The sequence below is a fragment of the Pseudophryne corroboree genome, chromosome 6 (assembly GCF_028390025.1).
Source record: "Pseudophryne corroboree isolate aPseCor3 chromosome 6, aPseCor3.hap2, whole genome shotgun sequence".
Taxonomy (NCBI): Eukaryota; Metazoa; Chordata; class Amphibia; order Anura; family Myobatrachidae; genus Pseudophryne; species Pseudophryne corroboree.
Window position 1 is genome coordinate 537,871,308 of NC_086449.1, and position 6,049 is coordinate 537,877,356.

A 6,049-nucleotide genomic window follows, 5' to 3' on the forward strand; every position below is an offset into this window, starting at 1 on the left:
GATCAGTTTTGAGCTGCAGAATAATTGTCTGTTATTTTATATCAACATATTTTAATACATCAATTTAATTATGTATTTCCAAAATGAAACATACATAGGCGCGTATAGCTAAACTTACTGAAAGAAACACTGCAAAATGTATAGGTTGCCCAATAAAGGGAATAGAACCCCAGCTCCATTTTAATATTTATGGTGATTGGTAGTAGGATTTGGCAGCAAGCAGACACATCTGGCTGAAGGAAGCACCCGGGATTGGTTGTGAGCCACATAATGGGGTCAACTAAGATACAAACAGCTGTTAAGCAACATTTTGTGCAACATTTTGTGAAGCAACCATTAATCAACTTCCCCCAAAACCTTTCATTGGCATAATGACAGTAATATAGTGTTGATTTTACTTTTATTTTAGTTCCTATATCCACAGAAATTATAAGTACATTATGGCTGTCATAAATAAAAGTGACAAATACTTCACCTTTATTATTTTGGATAAATTGCTGTACTTTCACACAACTAGGTACATTGCGTTTCTTTACAGTGTACTTTCAAGTGACTAAAGCAAGTGACTTACTGTAATTTACATAATTAGAGAAGACTTTTCTATACATTGCTTTGTTTTAAGTTCATTTTTACAACTAAAAAAACTTCAGCAACTGACAAAAGAGAGCAATACTGTACCTACACATACAGTGGCGTAAGTTCGTCCTAGACGCCCGGAGGCAATATAAATACAGGTGCCCCCCTATATAGAGGTAAAAAAATAAAATTATATATATATATATATATATATATACACACCACACCAATATTGATCCTGCAGGCTATATATATATATATATATATTTATATATATATCCTGCCATTCTTTGCAAGCATAATGGCGTATGCATGAAGAAATTTCCAAAGGACAGCTCTTGCGGTGAGAGCTATTCTTTGCCATGATACAGTAGAACTTCCCGGTGTATGATCCGGAGTCCTATCTGTGCATGCGTGGGCTGATGCGCCCCACTGGGGGGTGCTGGGAGGGGTCCAATGGGAAAAGTGATAGAAGCCCATCTAAAGATAGTGTTGCCCACCGCATCCAAGCCCTGGGGTCTAGGCTTGGTGGATAAGTAGTAAGCCGCCAAACCTCTGAAAACTGCATTTTTGGAGGTTTGGCTGCATTTTTAACCTTGTGCTAATGATACATCCAAGCAGACCAGTGCCAGTTTAGGGTCCACATGGGCCTGGAGCTGAAAGTGAGTCTATTATGTGATCGATACTGCGGGAGGGGAGGCAATCATTTTGCTGGCTGTCGGGATTCCTAGCGGTCAGGATACCGACACCAGAATACCGTCTCACAGGTCTTATTCCCATTCATGGGTGTCCACAACACCAATAGAGTGGGATGGGAACCACCGAGACCACTGCGTTGCGAGCGCAACAAGCAAGGGCCTTCATTGCGCACGCCCCCTGCCAGCATTCTGACGGACGGGATGCTGCTGTCAGGATGCTGACAGACGGCATCCCGTCTGTCAGTAAAACATATGTATTCCCTGCGGGAGGACAATTAATTATGGGAGGAAGATGGGGAGGGATGGTCGCGGGCGGGCAGAAGGACTTGGCAAATGGGGGGGGGGGGCGGATGGAGTAACAGAGGTCTGGAGGACGGGATGAGGCAGAATGGGGGTCATTGTATATATGACAAAAATGCAGATTCATTAAACGGGCATTGAAACGTTGCACTACTTCAATTGGTGTCAGTGTGCAAATCATTGGAGTGCCGCACCACCTCTATTTTGCTAAACTACTTTGCTGTGAGGGCACCCAATGTATTAGTCTATTATGTGGCTGTGCCAGACCCCTACCTCTATCTATATATACAAACATACATACAGTATACTGGCAGTGCACTTATACAGGGAGAAAGGGAGCATAGATGGATACCTTGTGTAGTGAAAGAAGGCTCTTCTCTCCTCCCCAATTACCGGAGGCAGAGCGCAATTAGGAAGTGGAATCCAAGGCAAGCGTGGTACCAGCTCTTAAACACCGCCTCGCACGTGTGTCCATCCATCCCGTCCCCCCCTTCCCCACAGCAGCGGGGCAACGGTAGCAGCAGCTCCTCTCCTACCTCCCACAGCAGGCGCGCACCAGCGTACTCTCCTGGGATTTGCGCTGTAGTGGCGGCTTACAGGAATGTGTCAGTTCAGTGACGTAACTAGAAATTTTTCTCCCCAAGCCAAAAAATTATTCGCCCCCCCCCCCCCCCTCCATAATTGGCAGTATAGAGTGTGTGGCTTAGTTGGGATGGGCGTGGCTTACCATAAAGGGGCGTGACATTGCAGGAAAAGACTGCGTTATACCCCAGTTTTCCAACCTGCACGCCCAGACGGGAAAGAAAAATAATCCTGATTCATGCCCCTTACATTATTTGTAATTTTTCCTCCTTATAGTAATGCCCAGTATACATTATGCCACATACTGCAGTGGCCCTTAGACATTATGCCACACACAATAATGCACATGACACAATATGCACACACCATAATGCCCCCGACACATTATGCCACACACCGTAATGCCCCCGACACATTATGACAGGAATCGCAATGCCCGTTATACATTATGCTACACACTGCAATGCCCCTGATACATTATACCACACACCGTAATGCCTGTGACACATTATGACAGGAATCACAATGCCCGTTATACATTATGCTACACACTGCAATGCCCTTGATACATTATAGCACATACAATGAGCCTGAGACATTATACCACATATCACAATGCCCGCGATATAGTATACCATACACCGTAATGCCCGACACATTATGACACACACCGCAATGTCCGTGATACATTATGCCACACACCGTAATGCCCATTATACATTAAGTTCTACAGTAAGGCTTCTAATTACTTTTAAATTACCTGCTCGTTGCCAGGGGTTTCATGCTCTTGGTTCCATGCACGGTGCCAGGGGTTTTCATGCTCAGGGTGTCATGCTCGTTGCCAGGGGTTTCATGCACTGGGTGTCATGCTCGTTGCCAGCGGTTCCATGCACGGTGCCAGGGGTTTTCATGCTCAGGGTGTCATGCTCGTTACCAGGGGGTTCATGCACTGGGTGCCATGCTCGTTGCTAGGGGGTAGTGCTTGTTGCTAGGGCCGTGCTCCCAGTGCCACATATGCCCCCAGTGCCAGATATTCCCCCACAGTGTCAGTTATATGCCTCCAGTGCCAGGTACATGCCCCCAGTGCCAAATATACCCCCCCCCAGTGCCACATATGCCCCCTCAGTGCCTGCTCCCCCCAGTGCCAAATATTCCACCACAGTGCCACATATGCCCCCTCAGTGCCTACTCCCCCACAGTGCCAGCTATATGCCCCCAGTGCCAGATATTCCTCCACAGTGCCAGGCATATGCCCCCAGTGCCAGATATTCCCCCACAGGGCCAGGTATATGCCCCCAGTGCCAGATCTTCCCCCACAGTGCCAGGTGTATGCCCCCAGTGCCAGATATTCCCCCACAGGGCCAGGTATATGCGCCCAGTGCCAGGTATATGCCCCCAGTGCCAGATATTCCCCCACAGGGCCAGGTATATGCCCCCAGTGCCAGATCTTCCCCCACAGTGCCAGGTATATGCCCCCAGTGCCAAATGTACCCCCCTCCCCAGTGCCACATATGCCCCCCGCCCCAGTGCCAGGTCTTCCCCCACAGTGCCAGGTATATGCCCCCCAGTGCCAGGTATATGCCCCCCAGTGCCAGGTCTCCCCCCCCAGTGCCAGGTATATGCCCCCCAGTGCCAGGTATATGCCCCCCAGTGCCAGGTATATGCCCCCCAGTACCAGGTCTTCCCCCACAGTGCCATGTATATGCCCCCCAGTGCCAGGTCTCCCCCCCCAGTGCCAGATATATGCCCCCCAGTGCCAGGTATATGCCCCCAGTGCCTGCTCCTCCCCCTTGTGTTGGAGGGACACGGAGCGCATAGAGCGTCTCTCCTGTGTCCCTCCCTGGCTCTCTCCCCCGGCCGGTCTAATACAGGAAGTGCCGGTTCGTGAGCCAATCAGAGCTCACGAACGGCACTTCCTGTATTAGACCGGCCGGGGGAGAGAGCCAGGGAGGGACACAGGAGAGACGCTCTATGCGCTCCGTGTCCCTCCAACACAGCAGGGATGGAGACCGCAGATTGACATGCGGACGCTCGTCCGCATGTCAATCTGTGTAAAGTCAGTGGCGCCACTGCGAGGCGCCCTCTGCAGGTCAGGAGCCCGGCGGCAGCCGACTCCGCTGCCTCCCGGACTTCCGCCCCTGTACACATATGCAATCCTCTCTCCCTAGTCTCTCAAATGTCCTGTAAAATACTAAAGGGGGGTACTCACGGAGCGATATTCTAAGCAATCTGACTAGATTGCTTAGAATTTGAGCATTATCGCTCCGTGTGAAATCCCTACAGCGATAGCGATGCACAGCCCCGTGCATCGCTTTCGCTGCTGCTAGATTGGCCTGCAGTGCAGGCCAATCTAGCGGGTCGCTCATTTCACCCGCTGGGTGAAATGAGTGGCCCCCCCCCGTACGCTCAGCACAGATCGCGCTGTGCTGAGCGGCGGGAGAGAGGTGTGCTGAGCGGTTCGGTCAGCACACATCTCTCCCGCATCGGCCCGTCTATATGGGCCTTTACTTTTTAGGATTAAGGAGTGGTCTATTTACTAAGCCTTGAACAGAGATAAAGTGGACGTAGATAAAGTGCCTAATTCAGATCTGAACTTGGGTTTGCTAAATTTAGCACATCTTCGATCACCTTCTCAGACATGAGGGGGGACGCCCAGCACAGGTATAGTCCACCCCGCATGTCTGGCTCTGCCTCCCCGCACAGATGCAAAAGCATTGCACCGTGGCGATGTTTTTGCACCTGGCCAGTAGCTTCCTGACTGCGCAGCTCCTGTGCAGCTCCTGCGCGCTGGCAGGGAGCTACCGGCAGAGTCCCGGGTTGCAGGGGCTGTGTGTGACTTCACGCAGCACTGTGGCCCACCCCCGAAACAGTGCAGACACGTCTGCACTGTCCGACCGTGCCACGCCAACGGTGTTCTAATGCTGTTGGCACGCCCCCTCCTGCCCTGCGACTGCCTCTGCCTGTCAAACAGGCAGAGACAACTGTAGCTCTGGGATGCTTTTAGCATCTCACTGGGATCCCGGGGTGTGTGGGCGCACTCCACAAAGAAATTCAGACTGTGATCGCTGCTGCAGCGATCCAGTCTGAATTGCCCCCAAAGTACCAGCCAATCAGCCTCTAACTATCATGTCACAGGCTGGGTTTGAAAAATGACAGTTATGAGCTGGTTTGCTGGTACTGTACTTTATCTCCGTCCATTTTATCTCCATCTAAGGCTTAGTAAATAGACTCCTAAATTTGCTAAAGGGTGATTTCAATCATTCTAAATCAGTGAACTTTGGTGTTGTGTTTCAAAGCCTGAATCGCACATTTACCAACGATATGACTTTTTTTAAGTAAATGGGGGTCATTCAGGTGCATCCATCGGCAAAAGTGCCAATTTTCTGTAATTTGCGCATGCACAGAACCTGCTGCGCATGTGCAAGCAGGTCCTGCGGCATAGGACGCAGGCCAACATCAGACTGTCATTGTTTGACAGTCTGATGCTGTTTTGGTGGCAGGGAGGTGGCGGTGACAGGCTCCCTTTGGAGGAATGCCACCACCATTTAGGGGATGGAAAAACGCCAGGGATCTCCGTCGTAGGACGGAGATTTCCTGGCCTCTGCAACGGGCGGCTTGCACAACACCATGGGTGCCGCAAGCCTCCCGATGGTGGGTGCTTTGACCCAATGCTGCATCCCAGGACGCAGTGCAGAAGGAGGTGCCTGCATGTAACAGACGCCTCCTTCTGCATTTACATAAAGCGTTATGACTGCTGCTTCCAAGGAAGCAGCAGTGATTGCAAATCCGACCACACTTGAATAACCATCTATGTGTGATTTAGCCCCTGAAAAAGAACATTGATGTTGCTCAATGTTTTGGAAATTTACCCCTAAGAGTACAGCACATCATGG